General features: G+C 38.3%; 1 long non-coding RNA gene across 2 annotated transcripts; it reads left to right on the top strand.

Annotated features, from left to right (window-relative positions):
- The first annotated feature begins 4,247 nt into the window (after nt 1-4,247).
- LOC135073761 (uncharacterized) lies at nt 4,248-7,528 on the top strand. Of its 2 annotated transcripts, none has more exons than XR_010257708.1 (7): nt 4,248-4,545; nt 5,186-5,349; nt 5,429-5,617; nt 5,734-5,981; nt 6,066-6,237; nt 6,535-6,631; nt 7,418-7,528. It is a non-coding gene; the product is annotated as an uncharacterized LOC135073761 (long non-coding RNA). The 2 variants fall into 2 exon arrangements; XR_010257707.1 differs by having other exon boundaries at nt 4,249-4,545; nt 5,139-5,349.
- The last annotated feature ends 16,848 nt before the right edge of the window (nt 7,529-24,376 follow it).

The raw sequence follows: 24,376 nt of genomic DNA, 5'->3' as shown, positions 1-24,376 counted from the left end.
CCCAATCACCGGAGCCTCCAATCCCCCCGGTGTCAATGGTAGAGGTTGGCGTCGCCCTCGACCGACTCCACGGCAGCAGAAAAGCCCCGGGCCCAGATGGGGTCCCAGGGAAGATCCTCCGCCTGTTCATGCAGGTGGAAGAAAACGAGGACCGTCTTCGGGAACTCTTTGACTTGGTGCTAAGAACCAGTCAGTTCCCGAAGATCTGGAAGGATGGCCGGCTATGCCTGCTGAGAAAGGAGGGTCGGCCGCCCGACTCCCCGTCTGCGTACAGGCCCATCGTGCTGCTCGATGAGGCGGGGAAGGTCCTCGAAAGGATCATCGTTTCCCGCCTCACCAAGCACCTGAATGACGTGGGCCCCAACCTGTCGGAGCGGCAGTTCGGCTTCAGGGCGGGGCGCTCTACACTTGACGCCTTGTCCGCCCTGAAGTCCAAAACAGAGGAGGCTGTATCCCGCGGCGAAAGGGCACTGGCGGTGTCGCTCGACATCGCCAACGCCTTCAATAGTCTGCCCTTTGACACGATAGTGTCGGCGCTCCATTATCACGGAGTGCCGGCCTATCTCATCACGTCATAGTGGCGGACTACCTGCGGGACCGACAGGTCAGTCTTGTTGGCGCGGATGGGGAGCTGGTCCAGCAGCGGATTTTCCGCGGGGTCCCCCAGGGGTCGGCCTTGGGGCCGACTCTTTGGAACATTGGCTACGACAGTGTGTTGCGGTGCAGGCTCCTTAGAGGGACGAGCCTGCTTTGTTACGCCGACGACACACTTGTCGTGGCCACAGGAAGGGCCCTGCCGGAACTCTGCCTGCGGATAGAGGCGGCCACCGAAATGGTTGTGGCCCGTATCAGGGCGGTGGGCCTGGAAGTGGCCCCCCATAAGACCGAGGCCCTAATGTTTCACGGGCCTCGGAAGGGACCGCCACCAGGTGCCCACCTCAATATAGAGGGTGTCCGTGTGCGGATAGGGGGCCAGATGAAGTATCTGGGCCTAGTGTTGGACGGGCGGTGGAACTTCCACGCCCATTTCGAGGGCCTGGCCCCCAAACTTACAGGGGCGGCAGCTGCATTGGGCAGACTGCTGCCTAACACGCGGGGCCCCAGCGTGAGCTGTCGCAAACTCTACGCTGGGGTTATAAAGAGCATGGCCCTATACGGGGCTCCCATATGGGTGGGTTCTCTCGACAGAGAGAACCGTGCCGCTCTGCGGCGCCCGCAGCGCACCATCGCTTTGCGGGCGATAAGAGGGTACCGCACCGTATCACACGGTGCGGCGTGCGTTTTGGCCGGGCTCCCCCCATGGGAACTCGAAGCAGAGGTCCTCGACGTGGTCTACCAGTTCAGAGCGTCGAGGCGCGAGGCAGGGGAGCGCCCGGCATACGAGGAGGTGGAGCGCGTCCGCGAGCTTGCCCGAGAGGAGCTTCTGCGGCGCTGGGAGCGGGAGCTGGTGGACTGCCGCTATGGCGTGAGAACCATAGAGGCGATCCGCCCGGTCCTGGACCAGTGGGTGCATCGGAGGCACGGCTTCCTCACCTATCGTCTGGTGCAGGTGCTAACCGGACACGGATGCTTCGGTTGGTACCTGCATCTGATCGGTAGAGAGCCGAGCCCTGAATGTCACGAGTGCGGCGCTGCGGAAGATACGGCTCAGCACACCCTTGAGGTGTGCCCAGCATGGGTCCAGCAGCGCCGGGCTCTGACTGCGGTGACTGGTCCGGACCTCGCGCTCCCCAGCGTCGTGGTTGCGATGCTCCTGGGCGAGAGCGCGTGGGACGCCATGGTCTCCTTCTGCGAAGAGGTGATGCTGCAGAAGGAGACCGCGGAACGGGCTAGGGAAGTAGATCCCGAAGCCCACGCGCTCCGGCGCAGACGGCCGGGGGGAAGAAGGAGGAGATTCGCTCGCCTCCTTCCGCCTCCCTAGGTGAGACCAGTAGGTGTTAGGCCGGGGGGCCCATCATCACATCGCACGGTCCCACCCTGTCTGGGGGGGTCTGCCAGTGTACCGGCAGACCCCCTCTTTAGCGCGGGAGGCCCGGCAAAGGCTGGGCCATGCGTCGGCACGGCGTGGTCTGAATCTGTAGGACCCCACGTCGTGCCAGTAAAACGCAGAGGGTGCACCGCAGGTTTTTAGTGGGTATACTTGTCGGGTGACAGCCGTTATTGCTGCCACCCGACAAGGGAGTCCCACATAACCCGTCGCTTCCCCCGAGGCGGCGGGTATACGCAAAGTATTTTCCTGCGAAAAAAAAAAAAAAAAAAAAAAAAGGTGGCAGTTTTCAACAGCTATTCTAGTCGTAACTACAATACATACTAATTACCCTATTTTGTGATTTAAAGTTTTGAAACATTTACTAAAGTCACTGTTTTGCTTGCCAAAAAGCCTATTTTCACTTGTCCGTTAATAACGTACAGGAGTAAATGTTGACGTTATTGTTTGCATATTCAATTTGATTGCATATGCCATGTTTCTGTCAGTCCCGAAACTATAAATGTCCAACAACGAACCGTCCCAGCTATGACATAGTCAGGAGGGTGCTACCCAGATAGCAAGCGAACTTGCTGCAAACATGATTTTTATTTGAAATTAGATTGTCATGTCAAATATGACAAATCAAGTTTGTGGCAATATTGCTGTAAGCTTTTTGATTTAGGTATGATGTTTCAAGGCTTTTTTAATTTTGAAGCAAGTTTGCATTTTGCGCTATGTTTCAAAGATGAAGTATCAAGTTTGTTTTTTGTTTGTTACAAACTTGCGTTAAACTGTCATACAGTAGTACACATTTAATAAGGCGCGTCGTGAATCTTCGGCCACGCAGACAAGGACAAAATTTTTCCGATTATGTTCCCCGTCGCACTTGCGCAAGCCCCGCCCATTTCATAATTACACTGCAGGCCAAGTACGGGGAATAAAATATTTATCTTTTTGAAAAAGTTTAATAGAGTATTTAAATAAATAAGATAAGATAAGAAAAACTTTATTTGACACAAAAAGAAAAAATAAAAAATAGAACAAATACACTTGTGCTACCCGTCGTTGTTCCCGATTTCCATAACACAAGTGCTTTTGCTACATACTTTAGGATCGATCGGAGCAATGTACGCGTCTAATATGTATTTATTTATTTACTTGCTTTTGCCCGCGGTTTCACCCGCGTGAAATTTAGTTTGTCATAGATCGTCATAAATTATAGCCTATATGTTATTCTGGGTTATAAACAATTATAAGTTTCATCAAAATCCGTTCAGTAGTTTTGGCGTGAAAGAGTAACAAACATCCAGACATCCAAACTTTCACATTTATAATATTAGTAGGATTATTTTTGTGGGATGTATTTAATCCATAATTTAGAAATGTTATAATTTGCATGCTACATAAATAATTGTAGCGAATTACGATAATGCACTTTATTTTATTTATCATATCTTTAATATACTGTACTCTACTAAATGGCAAATAAATATTTGAATTTCCGAATGTGAGAAGGTTAATGCTGAATCTATGAATGAATTGTGAATGTGATGTACGGAGATTGGAGGCTCACAAAAATAAAACACTTTTTTTGCCACTAAGTGTACTTTTGTCAGCAACGCGTCTACGCACTCTAGAGTATGGCGGCTGACTAACATGTGTCACATCACAGCACAGCGCGCGCAAACATGACACGCGGCGCTGACCAATACCGGCACAGGAAGAAGACGCGCCGTGCGTGGAGTATCCCGATAGGTCAATAGCATTTCCCGCGCTACTTAAATTCGTCTTCTGCGCAGGTACATCGGTGAGCCTTATTAAATGTGTACTACTGTACGCATGGAGCAAATAATCAGTGTTGCCAGAAGGTTACTTTTGTAACCTTTTAGGTTACTTTTGAACTGCATTGGTTACACTAATGAAAAGGTTACTTTTAGGTGATTTTTCAGAAATTGTAGAATTAACTTTTACAGGTTATTCAGTAAAAATATTAATAGTGACAATTTAAAAATTATGTCATAAACTGCATTTAAACATGAATTTGATTTATTATTTGTTAAAGACAATGAGTTTTAGCAAATGTTTTTTTGATAATAAAACGCAAATCCATGAAACGGTTTTATACGACCGGTCACTTTCGGTCTTCATGGAATGGTCAAAATTTCGAATTTAGGTAAACATGAACCATCCATGAACAACCTTACACAATCGCTCCGCACCCCCCCCCCCCCCCCCCCCGTATGAAGGTTACTTTTTATTCAAAAAGGTTACATTTTTTTATATTTCTGGTAATTTCTGACAAGACCCGACTGGCAACACTGCAAATAATCACTAGTGGTCATACGCCAACGTCACTCGCCCGAAGCCATAAAAAAGAAAACAAAAACTTCCGGTTCCGGAAGAAAAAACAGCCAAGTGTTTTGCACTTTTGCAGCATACTCTCTAATTTGTGTTTTGCAGTGCACAAAATCAGTGGTAGAACGTAGAACCTACAAGTTTTTTTGTTTTGCACGGTGTTTTATTTAATAAACGCTTCTGTTGTGCGAATTGGACGCGTGACGTGCTGAAGATTAAAGGTTAGTTCATTTATTTTTACTTTTACAAACAGAATTAATGATAATATGTAGTTCATATCTATCCCTTAAACCTTATTTACCTACTTTCAAACCCAGGCAACGTGTTCCAAGTGTTCCTAACCCTAAATAGTTCCTGCATGTTCGATCCTGTTTAGTTATGCATATTACTCAATATCTATTTCTAATTATCTATGTGTAACAGAAAGGTGTTATTGTAAGTTGTAAATGTACATCGTGGACCCTGTCTTGCACTGCAATTGGAAAATAATACATAAATAGAACGTCTAAAATTAACAAATATCCTCAAATAAAATAAATTAATTGCTGTACAGTGATGGAAAAGTCATAGTTTTTCCTTTCAATAATTATCATGTTGCTATGAAAATGCTACACTCATAGCACTTCAAAATTGTAAATGTAAATATAAAATACCCCCTAAACATCCTATCCACCTTATCATGTACTTTTATCCTACCTCGTTTAATTCTTAAAATTGTTAGTTATGTCTTAGCAAAGGTAACATAAATTTCCTCCTACATACCTATCTATTATTATATAATATAATTATAATTAATAGTGTTATTTGGTTTCAGACTTTGCATAATGGAATCAAAAAAATTTTTTTTGGTTACATTTTTAGATGAAGATGATGCTCCTGGCATAGTTTCATCAAAGTGGTTAAGATACCAACACTTGTTATTACCCTAATGTATGCACTGAAGAAATCAAAAACAAACTTGAAGAAGATGCCTGCACCTGAAGCAACATGGTCACAATATCAAATAAAAATACTTAAAAGTTATGGTAAAATAATTTTCTTTATTTTTGTATTGCTAAGTTATAACTAGATTTTACTATTGTGAGACTTTTTTATTTATTTCAGAAACTTATGGTGAAGCACGATTACATTTAAAAAAAGCGGAAGAAACCTGAAATTTGGACTCAGACGAAGCAGAAAATGATGTTACAAATGAAGTGACAGTGGACATAATGTCTGCTGTAAATTACCCAGTCACCTCCGGTTCTAAAGAGGCCAAGCAAACACAACTCAAAGCTGTTAACTGCCAATCAGGTAACAGGTTTTTATAACATGCAATGAGCTTCTCTCGTCAAAGATGCAATGTGACAAAATTTCATATTTTCACTTGTTTTAGTTATGACTTTTCCATGTTTTTTTATTTGTTACAGAGTGCATTACAAACAAGCAATATGCTATACAGCAGAGTCATATGATTCAGATTGTGTCAGACCTAGCTAACCAAATGGCTGAAATCAATAGAAAATTGGATTTACCGTTAGCTAGGTCCGAAGAAACATTTTCACCAACAGATGACAATGCAGGTCTTTCAGAACTTTTGGCAAGTCTACCAGTAAAGATATTGCAAGTTTTAATAATTTCGATGACCATTTAAAAATAAACAAGAATACAGGCAATAGTATGTATAAATTAAATACTTAAACACAGGGCAAATTTTATTATTCTATGAAAACATTCTAATGCTACTTTAATTAAATTTCAGATGTCATTTTTGTCTGGTATTGGCGGCAGAAATGTAAGAAGCCTTACGACTAATATGTTGAGACGAATAATTCTAGATGATGTAGCCGAGTTGTATTCGTTAACTGGGAAACAGATGAAAAATTTGAATAAAAAGTCATTTATGAGTACAGAAACCTATAAATTAATCTTTCGTAAGTACCTTTATTTTATTACAAACTTATACAGGGTGTAAATGAATTCATAGGCAACCTTGCAGGGGGTGGCTCAGACCATCATTATGAAATTTTCCTATGACCAATTTTTCCTGTTTTCATACAAAAACTGATCACGAAAATAAAGTTGTTCATAATGATGGTCTGAGCTTCCCCCTGCAAGGTTGCCAATGAATTCATTTAGATACACCTGTATATCTCTCAATATACCTACTACTATTATTTTCTGAATCATTCGTGTTTGTTAGTGTTAATTATTTCTATTTTATTTTTCAGAAATATGTAGAAAAATCAACGAAGATGTAACTGAAGACAGTCTAAAAGAAATTATAAGTGATTGGCTAAATCAAGCTAAAGTTAGACTTTCAAGAAGGTAAGATTTAATTTATTTACATTAGATGTATTTTATTTTACACTAGCGACCCGCCCCGGCTTCACACGGGTACATGTATTATACATATGTATAAAACAAAGTTGCTGTCGCTGTCTGTTCCTATATACATATGCTTAAATCTTTAAAACTACGCAACGGATTTTGATGCGGTTTTCAACAATAGTTAGAGGGATTTATGAGAAAGGTTATATAATAGAACCCCATACGAATCCGGGGCGGGTCGCTAGTTATACATATACAGGGTGTTAGGTAAATGGGTATATGAGCCGACACTAGCCCATGTTAACATGGGCATATAAATGGTATGGTGAAGTCAGAAAATTGATATCTTAATTTTAATTATTTTAATTTTCATACAAATCGGATTTCATAAAATTTATTTTGTATGAAAATTAAAAAAATTAAAATGATGATATGAAATTTCTGACTTCAACATACCATTTATATGCCCATGTTAACATGGGCTAGTGTCGGCTCATATACCCATTTACCTAACATCCTGTATTACATTATTATTACACAAGGGACAGACAGACAGCGACTTTCTTTTATACTATGTACCTAGTGATTTACAAATTTTAGATGTGCTCCTTTCAGAATTTTAACTAATAACCCCTTACCCTTATAGTAGTTTTTAAGGATTACTATAAATATATTTATTTCAGACATAGTTCATAATTTTGTTAGTAGTACAGAAACTTATACAATTAAATGTAAAATAATGTCTTAACCTGTGGTAAATATACTTGTTTCTTTTTGTTTCAGAGCAGAAACACAAAATAAAGAAAAAAACCAATAGCGGCGACCATGAAACCGATTTTTTCTCATTTAAAGTAAGATAAGATAAAAGTATAAATAATAAAAAAATATATGTTATGTTTGTTGTTTTATTTAATGTCAAACATGCATATTCATTGCAAGTTTGTTAAGGCAAACTTACATATTATTTATACAGGGTGTTAGGTAAATGGGTATATGAGCCGGCAGTAGCCCATGTTAACATGGTCATATAAATGGTATGGTGAAGTGAGAAATTAGATATCATCATTTTATTTTTTTTAATTTTCATACAAAATAAATTTTATAAAATCCGATTTGTATGAAAATTAAAATAATTAAAATGAAGATATCAATTTCCTGACTTCACCATACCATTTATATGACCATGTTAACATGGACTAGTGTCGGCTCATATACCCATTTACCTAACACCCTGTAGAAGCAGACATAATGCAAGTTTGTTAAGGCAAACTTACATATAATTTATAGAAGCAGACATAATGCAAGTTTGTTAAGGCAAACTTACATATAATTTATAGAAGCAGACATAATGCAAGTTTGTTAAGGCAAACTTACATATAATTTATAGAAGCAGACATAATGCAAGTTTGTTAAGGCAAACTTGCATATACTTTATAGAAACACATTAATGCAAGTTTGTCGCTCGGAAACTAGAAAGTTTGATTTAAACTTGCCTCAAGTTTATATACTTGCCATGGCAAATTTGAAACAAAGCTTCATTTTTGATACATCAAACTTACTGCAAGTCAGATTCAAGTTTAAATTGTTATCTGGGATAATATCTATACTGGATTATTAATTCCGATTTTTGCCACGTTGGACAACCACATAATTATGATATTTACAGGAGGGCGCTACTATCAATATTGGGTTGTTAGTTTTTGATTTTTGCCACTTGACGTTTCAAAGTGGGACTATACTAAACATGGCCGCACTATTGCTCTGGACTCGTGTCGCAGGGCGTGCGTGCAAATCTGCAAAGTCAGTTATTTAAATGAAATTTGCATAATTCAGCAAAAGAAAAGGCTTTCACATTAGCCTGGCACAAGATCGCGAGTTTTATTTGTTCCCATATGTTTTGGCATGGGTAGCGAACGCACTGGAACGTAATAATGGTAAGCTCTACAGTCTGGGAATTGTGCTGAGCTTTGAGCTTTTACATAACAAGGACATAGGAGTCCTTATTCGTTTTATTACCAATTAGCTACTATTTCTTAAAGTATCTGTCTATTCCATATTGTTTGGTTACTTATAACATTATTTATACCTATAAAGTGACGTCATGACTTTAATTTGAAGGTAAGGAATATGTTAAGTTGTGTACGCTTTAGTAAGTACCTACTCTATACTAATAAAAGTTCTCTATCAGTAGATTGTGGGTTACCTTCTAATCTATTTATTTCGGCTAGATAGTTTTATTACTTAACCACATTTCCGAGGCATAGTATCCTAGCCCCTAGTGGAGCTGCTAAAATAAAACTGAAACAAATTATCGGTAATCCCCATTTTAGTCCCGGGGGAGGGCTAGGAATCAATGAACCACCTTCTAGGGCCCTGTCGCTCGATTCCGATGGCTTGTCAATTTTCCCATTCTTTCAAATACGGGTACCTACTGACTCGGGGGAGGACGTGTACATGTAAATGCACTTGTTGGAAGATTATTTGTTTATCTATCTTTAAGTTAGTTGACAAATAAGAAGAGAGAAAAAATTGTAATAAGGATTACATTTAAATCACAAGAGAAATAATTATAATTGATATATCTTAGTATTTTTTTTTCTAAATCAAACCAAAATAACAAACAAAAAAAAATACAAAAGAGAATCAATCCGTTCAAATCATAATTTTTCATAATGTTGGCTTTTACGCACCTGTCGTTGTCCAAAAAAAGAAACCAATTACTGTTCTCAAATAAATTAATCAAAACACACTTGTAGGCACGAAGTTGTTGCCAAAGGAACAAATAAGTAATATATTTTCCATTTCTCGAAGAAGCTTCTAAGCACTGTTCGAAAAGAGATATTTGTGAAATTATAATGAAAAATACTCGAAAGGTCAACTCCCGATCCCGGGTATAGAATCCAGAATTACGTTTGATATTTACAGGCTGAACTTTCAGTACAATCCTAATATCCCCTAGGCGTTTTGTGCGAATCACATTTGAGTATACTATTCTGATACTTTTCTTATCGAATTCTTGGGCGCAGGACTCTCGGGTCGTGTATTTCTTTGGCATCCCAGAGGAGAGGCTCCCGGGATAATAGAATCCGAGCCCTTTTAATATTCCTGCGATCGAGAATCTGCCAAAATAAATAAATGAATGTAACAAGAGTCGGGAGGCGACCTCGGTCGATCCAGTTTACTACCTGATTTCCCGACAGACATTTACTGGATTATCATAGTAACGAATTATGACGACCTTTGGTAAGATCATATTGAAACTTGTCTATGAATTATGAATAATAAAATACTTCTCTGAACTAAATAGGTAGTATACTTCCAGATTACCTACACCTTCATACTTTATACCAAACGGCAAAGGTTAAGTAGTAAGTTGAGACAAATTCTTACTTACGAGTATCTGAAGTATCTAGTCTGGTATACTTACTCGAATTCTAAGAAACGGTTTACAAATTGTTATATTAAATCCCCTTCTCCATTTTTCTCGTATATCGGCATTACTTTCGGTTTATGTTTCGAAAAATCCGCCGAAAATATGGCCGGTCCGCTATCAGGTCGACGCAAGGATCGTTTGTGCCGGTTTACTTAGGACGCGTCCCGCGGGCACTGATTGGGGGCACGGACGTATTTATTGTGTACACACATCTTTAAGAAAGAAGCAAACAGGGCTCAAGACGTTATACTCCGCGCAAAGTTTGTTTGGACCGAGTTCAAAGATGTATACTACATATTTCCGCTAAAATCATGTCGGATAAGAAAAGCACACTGAATTTCGCTGTGTGTACTGAGGGAGGGATGATGATTAGACTTCGGGTGGTTTGTGTAGGCACGTCCTTCACGGATATTTGGAATAGTCACCTCATGAATTGGAAGACACTCTGGTCTCTTGATATGATTGTCACATGGACATGGAGTCCATGTCCTTAAACAGGTTGATTTTATGGACTGCACATGAGACTATAGTACATTATTAAAATTTGTGCAAAATAGCACCTCTTCTATGTAGATGATATGCCAGAGCATCCATAGTGTTGATGTTTCGTCCATACATGACACAAAATTGGTTTTAAATTATTATATTTTTCTGGATAGTTATCCTGTCAACTTTCTGATAATCAGTGAGCAGGAAGCCTCTGAGCCATACCTACAGCCGGCATTCTTGGATGTAGTTTTCCTTGGAGATACTCAATCAAAAGATCCAATGTATTTGTCTATTTCATGGGAAGTCGCGATATTTTTGTGATTTCAACGTTCCTTTATTGGAAGTGTGTAAACAAACGACACACTTTCGGGGAATTACACAAAGATTATATCTGTTCCGGTAAATGTTTTGCGATCATGAGGCTTGAAATTGAATAATATATTAAGTACCTATGTGTTTCGTAGGAATCTCGAGCAGGAAGTAGGAAGCTTACTTTTCCTTCAAACAAGATCTATATTAATAGTAAAATATATTTGCGATTTCGAAATTCCTAAAATTCATTTGAATACCATCAGCGAGGAGTTGCGGCGCTATAAATTAGTAACGATTAATTCCGCCACCTACCAGCATTCGGCCGATGCCGAGGTAAAACACACAAAACCACGTAAATTTCACCGACTAAACTTGCCGTTGCGAATAGTTCACAAACAATGCCAGACAAAGCGAAATTAATTTCGAGATAAGTCCGTGGTATGTGTTTGTGTTTTATGGACAAACCTTAGTCGGTACACATTAATCACCTGGGGTTTAATAGCCGACCCGTGGCGGGTGTTACTCAAATACCTAGCAAAAAACTCGATATACTCTGGGCTTTAAGAACTGAAGTGGCGCGAACACACGTCCTAGCCACAGAAAATAGCAACACTCATTAAAAGAAGAAATGTACAAGGATCACGCCCATATACTTGATCATTAATCCTGAACTGAGTTGCTTGAGATAATAACACTGTAGAAAAAATAACTAAGTCATTTATTTCAGCCTCTCGAAGCACAGAACTTTATATGACAGATAGCTCTACATTAAGTAGTTTGTCTAGCTAGTTCTTTTTATTGGGTAGGGCGTTCAGTTATTACGAATATAATTTAAAATGAAGCAATCTACCATGGGGATCATTTTTATGATTCACTCATTTTTACATTTAGGGGAATGTAAATGACTCACCACGCCACTCTTACTGCCTTTTGGGCGTTGAATAGTCACCCTTTGGTGCGTTCCATCATCGGTCGCAGTTCAAAGTTGGCGTAACTTTACATTCTTCGTGATTATGAAAAGCCAACAATCTCTTTGAAAAGCTGGAGGGCGTCCTACACTACATTTGTCGAAACATGGTCTCTACTGGAGAACCCTATAAGCTTTGCGATAGATACGTTGGAAAAAAAGTCGTAGCGAACTATCATCATCATCAGGTCACTTAGTCTCCACGGCATCAGGAGCCTCTAATTTACCAGAGGCTAATCGTCGGTTAAATGGAAAAGTGACATATTTCAAAAAGGTACAAATCATTCCTGATACGTCCTTATTTAGAAACGTAATTATAATAGTCCGTTATATGTCATCTCTGAATGCGTATGATTAAGTTGTGCGACCCCGTTAATTAAGCGATAGCGATCGGCATTGGCAACAGTGAATAATGACGTAATTAGTATCGGAGAATTATTATTTCATGAAGCGATCCACGACGTAATTAATTTGAGCACCTCCATTGTTCTTGATGCAATTGGTTTTTGACACGGGCCTTTATTGGACTCCGTATTTTATGAGAGACCAGTTAAGGGTGAAATGGACATCGGGACATCGTGGGATCTACTCTCCCTCTCCTACATAGATAATGTTGTATTATATTTTTTGAATGATTTATTTCAGAGTGTAGTCAGTAGAGTTCTTTTAAAGATATCAGACATGAAACAATTTGCTTAGAACTTAAATCTTATACGTATAGTTGATAGGTAAGTGTCCTACCTAAATACAACATGCAAATAACCATCTGTAGGCAACAACTACTTTCAAATACGGGTACCTACTGACTCGGGGGAGGACGTGTACATGTAAATGCACTTGTTGGAAGATTATTTGTTTATCTATCTTTAAGTTAGTTGACAAATAAGAAGAGAGAAAAAATTGTAATAAGGATTACATTTAAATCACAAGAGAAATAATTATAATTGATATATCTTAGTATTTTTTTTTCTAAATCAAACCAAAATAACAAACAAAAAAAAATACAAAAGAGAATCAATCCGTTCAAATCATAATTTTTCATAATGTTGGCTTTTACGCACCTGTCGTTGTCCAAAAAAAGAAACCAATTACTGTTCTCAAATAAATTAATCAAAACACACTTGTAGGCACGAAGTTGTTGCCAAAGGAACAAATAAGTAATATATTTTCCATTTCTCGAAGAAGCTTCTAAGCACTGTTCGAAAAGAGATATTTGTGAAATTATAATGAAAAATACTCGAAAGGTCAACTCCCGATCCCGGGTATAGAATCCAGAATTACGTTTGATATTTACAGGCTGAACTTTCAGTACAATCCTAATATCCCCTAGGCGTTTTGTGCGAATCACATTTGAGTATACTATTCTGATACTTTTCTTATCGAATTCTTGGGCGCAGGACTCTCGGGTCGTGTATTTCTTTGGCATCCCAGAGGAGAGGCTCCCGGGATAATAGAATCCGAGCCCTTTTAATATTCCTGCGATCGAGAATCTGCCAAAATAAATAAATGAATGTAACAAGAGTCGGGAGGCGACCTCGGTCGATCCAGTTTACTACCTGATTTCCCGACAGACATTTACTGGATTATCATAGTAACGAATTATGACGACCTTTGGTAAGATCATATTGAAACTTGTCTATGAATTATGAATAATAAAATACTTCTCTGAACTAAATAGGTAGTATACTTCCAGATTACCTACACCTTCATACTTTATACCAAACGGCAAAGGTTAAGTAGTAAGTTGAGACAAATTCTTACTTACGAGTATCTGAAGTATCTAGTCTGGTATACTTACTCGAATTCTAAGAAACGGTTTACAAATTGTTATATTAAATCCCCTTCTCCATTTTTCTCGTATATCGGCATTACTTTCGGTTTATGTTTCGAAAAATCCGCCGAAAATATGGCCGGTCCGCTATCAGGTCGACGCAAGGATCGTTTGTGCCGGTTTACTTAGGACGCGTCCCGCGGGCACTGATTGGGGGCACGGACGTATTTATTGTGTACACACATCTTTAAGAAAGAAGCAAACAGGGCTCAAGACGTTATACTCCGCGCAAAGTTTGTTTGGACCGAGTTCAAAGATGTATACTACATATTTCCGCTAAAATCATGTCGGATAAGAAAAGCACACTGAATTTCGCTGTGTGTACTGAGGGAGGGATGATGATTAGACTTCGGGTGGTTTGTGTAGGCACGTCCTTCACGGATATTTGGAATAGTCACCTCATGAATTGGAAGACACTCTGGTCTCTTGATATGATTGTCACATGGACATGGAGTCCATGTCCTTAAACAGGTTGATTTTATGGACTGCACATGAGACTATAGTACATTATTAAAATTTGTGCAAAATAGCACCTCTTCTATGTAGATGATATGCCAGAGCATCCATAGTGTTGATGTTTCGTCCATACATGACACAAAATTGGTTTTAAATTATTATATTTTTCTGGATAGTTATCCTGTCAACTTTCTGATAATCAGTGAGCAGGAAGCCTCTGAGCCATACCTACAGCCGGCATTCTTGGATGTAGTTTTCCTTGGAGATACTCAATCAAAAGATCCAATGTATTTGTCTATTTCATGGGAAGTCGCGATATTTTTGTGATTTCAACGTTCCTTTATTGGAAGTGTGTAAACAAACGACACACTTTCGGGGAATTACACAAAGATTATATCTGTTCCGGTAAATGTTTTGCGATCATGAGGCTTGAAATTGAATAATATATTAAGTACCTATGTGTTTCGTAGGAATCTCGAGCAGGAAGTAGGAAGCTTACTTTTCCTTCAAACAAGATCTATATTAATAGTAAAATATATTTGCGATTTCGAAATTCCTAAAATTCATTTGAATACCATCAGCGAGGAGTTGCGGCGCTATAAATTAGTAACGATTAATTCCGCCACCTACCAGCATTCGGCCGATGCCGAGGTAAAACACACAAAACCACGTAAATTTCACCGACTAAACTTGCCGTTGCGAATAGTTCACAAACAATGCCAGACAAAGCGAAATTAATTTCGAGATAAGTCCGTGGTATGTGTTTGTGTTTTATGGACAAACCTTAGTCGGTACACATTAATCACCTGGGGTTTAATAGCCGACCCGTGGCGGGTGTTACTCAAATACCTAGCAAAAAACTCGATATACTCTGGGCTTTAAGAACTGAAGTGGCGCGAACACACGTCCTAGCCACAGAAAATAGCAACACTCATTAAAAGAAGAAATGTACAAGGATCACGCCCATATACTTGATCATTAATCCTGAACTGAGTTGCTTGAGATAATAACACTGTAGAAAAAATAACTAAGTCATTTATTTCAGCCTCTCGAAGCACAGAACTTTATATGACAGATAGCTCTACATTAAGTAGTTTGTCTAGCTTGAGACAAGCTAAATTACACCATATTGTTAATGACATTGAGCATACATTTTTTTAAATACCTTCGCGAAGTAAAACTTCTGTACGTAGTACTTATTATTATTCTGTGGCTTAACGACCACACTGACATAACGAAAAAAGTTTTCTTGTACATACAATGATATGAGCCGAGGAGTGATAGGGTGTAAATAGAAAACCTTCAACTGTCATTCCAGGAAAAAGAAAGTGGGTAGTTCACAGCTTAATACGAGTATTTCCCGTAACCTTTCCCGTTGCGTCATCTTATTCGTACATAATCTTTTGGACAATGATACGCCAACCAAAACTGAAAAACAGACACAATATTGATGTTTGTAATATTAAGTTTTGATATTCATATGACTTTGGTAGACAACGCAACTCGCGAAGCCCAGAAATTGGAGAGTCAAAAAGCTAGCAAACCGCAATCAACTTTGCGTACTTATTTATCGTTGTAGAATAAAATAAACCCTGCGTAGGAGGTCTGATAGACCACGCGTAATTTATGGTTAAATATGTTTCTCAAAAAAACAAAAGAGCAACTCACGGTATAATTTTACGAGCCATTACGATCCTGGCTCTTAACGATAAATCATGCGCCAAAATGTGCCTATCCTTTGACGTTTGCCCACTGACTCTTCAGCAAAAGGGGTTATTTTAACACATTTATTAGAAAGGTAACAGTCATTAGGTAGGTACCTATTGATGATAATGTTAGTGAATTAATGTTACCAACTTAAAATGTCTAAATAAGCGATTTGTTAAAATTATTGTTATAGGAGCAACTTCACAACTACTTGAAGACTTCAATTTGTTTTATTGAGCAAAAAGAGAAATTTCGATTTATGGAACTTATTGAAATCAAACTAATGTTCAAGTGATCTGAAGCATCTAATCTAACGAGACATCTAATCGCTCAGTCGGCAAACCAGGCCAGATCCACCATTATTTTCAAATCGGGACCAAATCGGTTTATTCAGCAAAAAGCCAACTTGAAATTATGAATTTTCCCGAGGAAATAATTTCCCAACGAACAAACTGCCAACCGAATCCTAATCAACGTCGACTATTGTCAGGAATAAGAAAAAATCCGTTAACGTCAATTACAGAAACACGAATCTGATTTTTATTTTCGTTAATTTTTTAAAGATTTATCAAACGGACGGTGTCTCTGGAATCATTTAGCGCGCGGATTGTTGAATTTTTGATGCGGCAACTTCGTCGCGAAACACTTAATTGCAATTTTACACGAGATGAAACAGGTGTGCCCTCTCCCACAGAACTTTTTGACCGAGTTTGAATAAGCCTATTGGCTGTCTATTTAGCAGTTTGTTCAGAGCGCTTCCCGATAAACTTTGAAATCGCTTCGAACCCTATTAAAATTGTCTTGCCAATATTTTGTTTCTTCGTAACAATGGACTTACTTTGCTTATTAAACATCCCAATTAGAGTTCTGATCGAGATATACCTGCTGATGTTAAAATATTGAACCCTTATTAATGAAAATTTCGTAATTTTAATTGGTTACTGTCGGAAAAAATAAAGTTTAGAAAATGTTGTGTGGATCAATAGCAAACCCAAAACCCACTGCGGGCGAAGCCGCCGGCCGAATAAGTTATATCAACAGAGTAACGTTGGTAAAATAAATAATCGATTCCATATTTTTAAGTAACATTAAACGTGCCGTGTGTTCCGAACTCTGTTTTGTGTAGAAGTTTGAACCAACACAAATAAGAGTCAGCTTTCACCGGCAGCGGGACATTTCCCTATTGTCCGATCCAAATATTTTTCCCTCAAAACTGGGGCTGAGTGATGATGCGAGAATGGTCGAATCGGGCTAGATTTTCGAGCTTTATTGTATTTACATAAGGTCTGATTTCCGATAACTTTGTATAAGTTAGACTAGAAACCTGAGCCGATCAGCCGGTGACGATTAAGCCGCGAGTGGGAACCCGTGTTAACTTGAGTTTGCTTTTGTCTTGCCCCCGTGTCGGTATAGCAACCATATTGGGAATATTGAGATCTAGGCTTACGTCCGAAGCTGAAATGGGTTGAGTGCTTCATATACGAATATTTCATTTTGAGACTCTATTATTGATGAGCTAGATAGAAAAGTAGGTAAGTAGATCTAAAAAGATTTTTTGGTGCTTAAGCTCGTTCGTTTCAGCCAAATGACTTCCACTGCTGGACAAAGGCCTCCCCCAAGGTTTTTCACAATGAACGGTCCTGCGCTGCCCGCATCCAGGCTCTTCCCGAGACCGTTACCAAATTGTCGGTCCACCTAGTAGGAGGCCTGCCCACGCTACGTCTTCCAGCCCGTGGTCGCCACTCGAGCACTTTTCTGCCCCAACGGCCATCGTCTCTACGAGCTATGTGCCCCGCCCACTGCCACTTAATTTTAGAAAATTAGCGAGCTGCGATTAAGCTCAGTTAGAACATAACGGTCTTCCTTAATGATGCACATAGGAAACTACTATATAAAGTACAGTATTCTGTTCTTAATATGTGGAACGTGTCCTTAAGAACACTTGTCGTTTACGACAACTGCTGAGACGCCATGTGGTAACAGCCGTACCGTGGTTTATGGGCCGTCGTCGCGTCTGCCATCGGACGTTAGGGCTGCCATGTTTGAATTATTCACCAAGAAGTTACTATTCAAAACTTTATTGCACTTTGAACTGAGAACAAAAGGCAAGCTTAATAATATATCTAAGGCATTCTCTCCCAGAAATCTGAGTAATAGGGGCATGAATTTTGAGTATATTGACCAACATTCCTCTTCGTTCTTGATTCGTCTTTAACTAAATACATAGGTACTTCGACCCCCCCAATTTGATCAGAATTGTAATAATAAACGCCCTATTATTAATAATTTTACCACTTTGTAAACTACAGTTCATCAAGACTCTTGTTAGTTGGAAATTAATCCTATTGTATAAAAATATATCGATTCCCTGAACAATTAATCAAACTCTTAAACTAGGAGTAAATTACTTACTTTGAAGAAACTACTTCATTAAAGGAATATTGATTTTAGATTCAAAATACCCTAATACTTTTTCACTGTAAAGACGAATTTTCCCAATTAGACTAAAATTTAATAACAGATCTGTCCTAGAATGTAAATAAAGTAAAGTCTATTAAATACTTGACTAATATTCAGTAAACAATTCTTAGGAACTTTATCAACTATTCGTTTAGCTTTCGATTAAGAAAATGAAATATTCTACACTAATTTATAATTTCTTAGATTGCTATTTGCCTTTCTGAAGTAATTTTACTCGCTATTTCTCTTTCAGTCTAGAGGAGTTTATTCTCCACTATCAGATTCTAAATTCACACTAAAAACGAAAATGAAATGTGGAATTGTAAATTATTATATCATTGCCATGCCTGTATTTGTAACAGTGACCAAACCAAAGTTTGTAAGAAAGTGATTTTTTTATTTACAGGTAACTTGTTTCCTACTGAATTGATATTTACTGATCGACCGGTCGATCGCGACAATTAGTTCAGTCGATCGTGTCAAGGCAAAAAATACTACATGATTGTGTACTAAACTATGCTGCTTCATTTAAGATTTCAAGAAGTATGTAAGTGGTAGATGCCCAGGGTTTCGTTAGTAAACAGTAGATCTTATGTCTAATCAAGTTGGCCACCCCTGCTATACACCATCCAAGTAATTTTGGTACTCGTAACCATAGAGAACAGCAGAAGATTTTCGAATGCTTTATGATTGTGATAGGTAGATAGACTTTTTTCTTAGAGACGCTGTTTCTCGTTTTTCTTTATACTTTATCGCAACAACCCTGAATAGTCGCAAAACTCGCAAATAAGTCTGTAATCGTAAAAACTGGATAGGTACCTACACGCCGAACTGCTAATTAATCTCGTTGAATGAGCTAACTTCTTTTGAACTTGTTTATGTCAGTAAGTTTTTCGATTAAATACGAGTACGAAAAAAATACCTTCATTAGTAATAAAGAATGTGTTAAAAATTTAAAGCAATTATCAAAATTTATTTACTACGGCGTAGACTAAGGGCTTTTCCTTAAAACTTTAACCGTAACTATAACTTTAACCGGTGACTTTGTATGGAGTTTGACAGATTTATGGCGTTGGTTATAGTAAAGTAAGATCGTGCAACCCAGGGTAAGTAATATAGCGGTTTTAACATTCTAGCTAGAAGATTGAAGTAAAAAAAGTATTGCACATTGGTAAATAGGTATATTGGTAAAAATATTCTACTAGGAGTTTTAGAATTCATTATTCCGGTGGATTAATATAACTGATATTTATTTATGAAGTTAGTTAGTCAAATGGAAACTCCAGCGAGCTGGAAATTTAATTAAATTGTAACTAAACTTAATTCAGAAATTAATGAACATGCTCTCTATTTATTACACAGATAGTTTGGATTAATATAAAGTTATTTTATACGATACATATTAAATAGATTTGAATTACGTGAAATTCATGTCCAATTTGCTTTCAAAGTAAATATAGGCCAAGTTTGCCAAGAAGATTTGGCCACGCTAGCAAAACTTTTGATTTTGTTTGCTAGTCCATACATCTCTTTTTGTGCTGCGGCTGCTAAATTGGAGCACTAGGCCAAAGCCATGCCTCTTGGCTGGATTCCAGGATCCAAGGTCACCCTGGCGTACAAGGACACGATTCCTTGGCGCGTTATCAACGTTAACGAACAATTCTGGCAAGTAGTAATGCAAAGAAGAAAAAGAAAAAACACATGCGCCAGAAATCTTATGTCAAGGCCTTGGCATCAACACTTTTAGCCACTTTGAAAGCCTTTACGACCTTTACTCTGTGGTTGCAGTAAAAACGTTCGGAATTTAAAAAAGATGATCGCAAACTCGTAAAATTGGATATGCAAATTTTATGAAGCCGTTTTCTCTTCAGTTATTATTTGTGGCTGGGGCGATTCATTTATGTGACTTTGAATTATCATTGTCTGCTGCGAGTGAAGTTTACCAATATTTTAATTTAGTTTGCTAAATTTGAACATAGAAATATTTGACGTTATTGTATTAATATAGAACCTACTATACTTTAGCAAGGTATCATAATAGAACGCGTAATAAATTCAAACTTATGTGTTTTTTACGGTCATCGGTCATGGCCACTTAAGGGAATGCTAGGCCAAAGCTGTTACATTATGCAAATCTGTGTTTTGTCAAGTTATGAGATTTCTCCCAAAGTAGAGCAGGGCACGGGCAGAGACGTGCCACTTCGCTAGAGAAAACAAGTTCGCTTTGATTGTTTTCTTATTAAAATTAACGAGAGTTAAAATATTAAATGATTTGAGCATTGAAATCCAGTCTGGCATCCGCAGCTGTAGAGTTTCTAGATATCCAAGGAAAATTCCACTAATGTTTAAAGAAAATAAAATATCTATTCTCTCTTTTATCGTTTTGTTTTTTCAAGATCAAGAAAAATAATGAGTAGCTAATCGCTGAGGTATGAAATAATTTCTACAGACGACGGCACATTAAGCTAAACACTGTGGCTTCTTATGTACTGCTAATAGGGGATATTTTGCAACGAAAGGGCGTAACTTGATGTGCTGTCGAACTTACAATAAATATTTAGCTCGTTTTCTTGAGCTAAAATCACAGATGTGTATCTACAGATTGTAAACATACTTCATCTCTAGAGGAAATGTTAATATATCTTCACGTTCATCAAAATTTCCATCTCCGATCTAAACGCAATTCGCTGGTTCACGTCGCATTACCCCTTCAAGGATTCTAAACTTTCGGTTATCGTGGTTACCCGACTGCTGAAAGGTGGTTATGTTCCGAACACTGTAATGGGTTTTACTTAGGTGTGCTCGTAGTTAGTAGGAATATAAATTAGTGTATAACATTGAATCTTACAAAACTTGTACGAGCTTTACCGTGCCCGTCTTTTGAGAGATGTCTTCCTGTAAATTACAAAAAAGACCGTCGGTAAAAATGTTGATATGAAAATGCTAATTATTGTTGCTGAAATAAAATATAACTATTTCAATTTCAGTTATCATGTTAATAACATGCAAACTGGGTACTCTAACTTGCGTGTTTCATTGTTTTAACGCTATAAGGGTACGCAAACAAGCGTTCAGGTAATCGTTTACAACTCGATCGGCGCAGGTGTTGCGGCCTCTCATCGCGCCTTAGAGGTGTCACCACTCCAATTTCCTCCCCCTCCACGGCCCTCCTCCGGTTTTTATTGGATTTTTTCTCAATATTCCTCATAGCTTACGAACGAGCGAATTGCTGGGCGTAGTCGGGGGAGAAAAGTCTTCCTAATGAAAAAAAGAAAGAAACATTACAATCATGTTACGAGTTGTAGATTAAATACACAAAGATTACTTTTTGCATCCTTTGTTCTTTAATTTTATGATAGAAACTGATTAATTCAATTCAGGATATAGTAAAAATTTAATAAAGAGTGTCAGCAAAATGACACGATACGGATCTATGTAGGTACTCTATATTTAAGAGCTCTATGTAGCAACATGAAACATTAAGAAACTAAGTACATTGATTTTGAATTACTTCTGCATTCTATTAGTTAATTTAACTAATGTTGTAGTAGCTGTTCTTTGCCAGTCTGTGGCCAAACTCCAGAATTACTCCTGACGCGTGGATGCGACGTAAATCGATGGGCCTGTGATTTTCGGGATCCTTAAATACACGTGATACCTTTAGTCACGTTATGTTTACTCGAGACGAGTTCGCTAACTTGAGACGAACGTGCCGCCGCTACATGTGCGACATTCAATTGGTTTTAAACCCACGCTGTTTTAACTGGGAGTCTATTTTTGAATGTCACATAAAACGAACCAAATGAGGTTCTAGATCCAACTCATATCGATAACCTTCACTCGAATTTTATCGATAGAAGTCAGTTTGTCGGCTTAATTTCGAACGTCGCAAAAATACAGCTATGTTTTACAAACTTTGCAATACGAATAAAAATTCATCGGTAAAAAGAATAAATCGAGTAGTTGTTCGATGTTTGGTATCACTCTAAGAATAGAGTCACGTCCCAGCCAGTCCCAACATAAATACTATTAAGTATTCAAGAGCTGGAGGACTAGACTATAATGTCTAACTGTATCTTTTTGAAAAGACAACAGTATTTTTTTAAATTAAGTTATTAATTACGATCGGTAAACCTTTGCTGTTTACAGATATAAATAACATTATTTGAGACAAACTCGAGTCTGGAACATAAACACGTCCCAAATAGCTTGCCCTACCACCACTTCGGGATAACATTATGGGCTGGTGATGAAAAGAAGTGGCGGAAGAAAGTCAGTCACCTTTTTGTCAGCTCTTATATTATATTCGCATTTTGTCTCTCTTGGGATTCAAACCCTCAACAGGGGTGTAGTAGACAAGAGAGCAAACCAAGTCAAGCAGCTTTTCAGTTTTCAGACTCAAACAAAATTCGTTTTTGCCTTCACATTTCAGTAATGCGCGGTTAATGAATGGTCCAAAATTAAATTATGCTCATTAAGCCCAAAATGTGTTTACTTTTTACAGATAACCATCTTTTATTATTTGAATAAATTGTTATTATGATACTTTTACGGCGGACCCTTTTCTCTGCGGACGGTTTACAATTAAGTATTTTAGGCACCGTCAGTAAATACAAATACACATTATGCTTTGCATTTTTTGCGAGTCACTTGCCCGCAGTCTTCATTTTGACCTCTCTTTTCCATATTTAAAAGTTATCAGCTTTACGGTTTTATTTTTCCAATTTAATTCTATTTTGTTTTCAATAAATATTTGAAAAATAGTATTAAGACAACATGTACTAGGAGCACTATAAATAATCCACCCTGTAAGTATATTGCCATGAAAGAAAACACTTCTTCATAGGCTTTATCCCGCTGTTTATCTTCGGAGTGTCATTGATATCAAATGTCCCGTAAATTTTAATGAGTCAAGACGTTTTGTCACTTGGGAACTAATAAATGTAGACAGAGTAGAATCACCTTACATAGGCACTTGAGAAATTTCTAGAGGCTCTGATATTGTTTTTAAGCATAGTAGTTGAAATTCTATTTATGGACGTATTAACAGGCTCTACAATGGATTTCAAAGTAAAGTGCGTGACAAGTCACATGCATACATCATGCGTTATGTTACTTAGGGGTCATCCATAAAGTACGTCACACGTAAAGAGGGGGGGAGGGGGTCGACAAAGTGTGACATGGTGTGACAAGGGGTGGGAGGGGTCCTAAGTTTCGTGACATCACATTTCAATTGTTTCAAATATTCGATATAATGTTGATTTCATAAAACAAAGTACTTAATTTAAATGGAAATAAAACTAATTTCGGAACTGCTGTTAATTTAATAATTTTTCGATGTGAAATTGCAAAACATGTGACGTCACACTAGGGAGGGGGGGGTCTCAGAAATGTGACCACCTGTGACAAGGACGGAGGGGGGCTCAAAAAATCATGAAATTCGTGTGACGTACTTTATGGATGGCCCCTTACTAGCGACCCGCCCCTGTTTCGCACAGGTACAATTTAATAAACTTTCTTAAAACCTTCCCCTTGAATCCTCTATTTAATAAAAAAAAACCGGCCAAGTGCGAGTCGGACTCGCGCACCGAGGGTTCCGTACAAACCTGCAAGGTTTACAAAGTTCGTTCATTACGACAATCGAGTCATAACTATGTTTTTTTTTTCACGGGTTAAAGGCAATTAGATCTAAGTATTTGATATGAATTTCAACTTGATAGCTCTACGCGTTCATGAGGAAAAAAGTAATAAGTTTATATTTATTAAAAAATATATTGTAATGTAACTAAAAATTTAAGGTTTTCGTAATTTTTCCTTTATCTATGCTATAAGACGTTGCTTCGTACCAAATTTCAAGATTCTGAGTTCACGGGAAGCACCCTGTAGGTTTTGATTCCCTTGCAAGTGTCGAAAATTTGCGGCATAAACGGCTGTATCTTTTGATTGCGTTGGCTTAGAAGTTTGATTTTTTCACAGCTTCAAGGTACAGTAGACCTGAGTAATTGATATAAATTTCAGCTTCATACCTCCACGCGTTCTTGAGAAAAAGGGTCTTGACAGACGGACGGACAGACGGACAACAAAGTG

The sequence above is a fragment of the Ostrinia nubilalis genome, chromosome 8, assembly GCF_963855985.1.
Source record: "Ostrinia nubilalis chromosome 8, ilOstNubi1.1, whole genome shotgun sequence".
Classification (NCBI taxonomy): Eukaryota; Metazoa; Arthropoda; class Insecta; order Lepidoptera; family Crambidae; genus Ostrinia; species Ostrinia nubilalis.
Note: the sequence above shows the minus strand (reverse complement) of the source record. Positions and strands in the feature narration are given on the sequence as shown.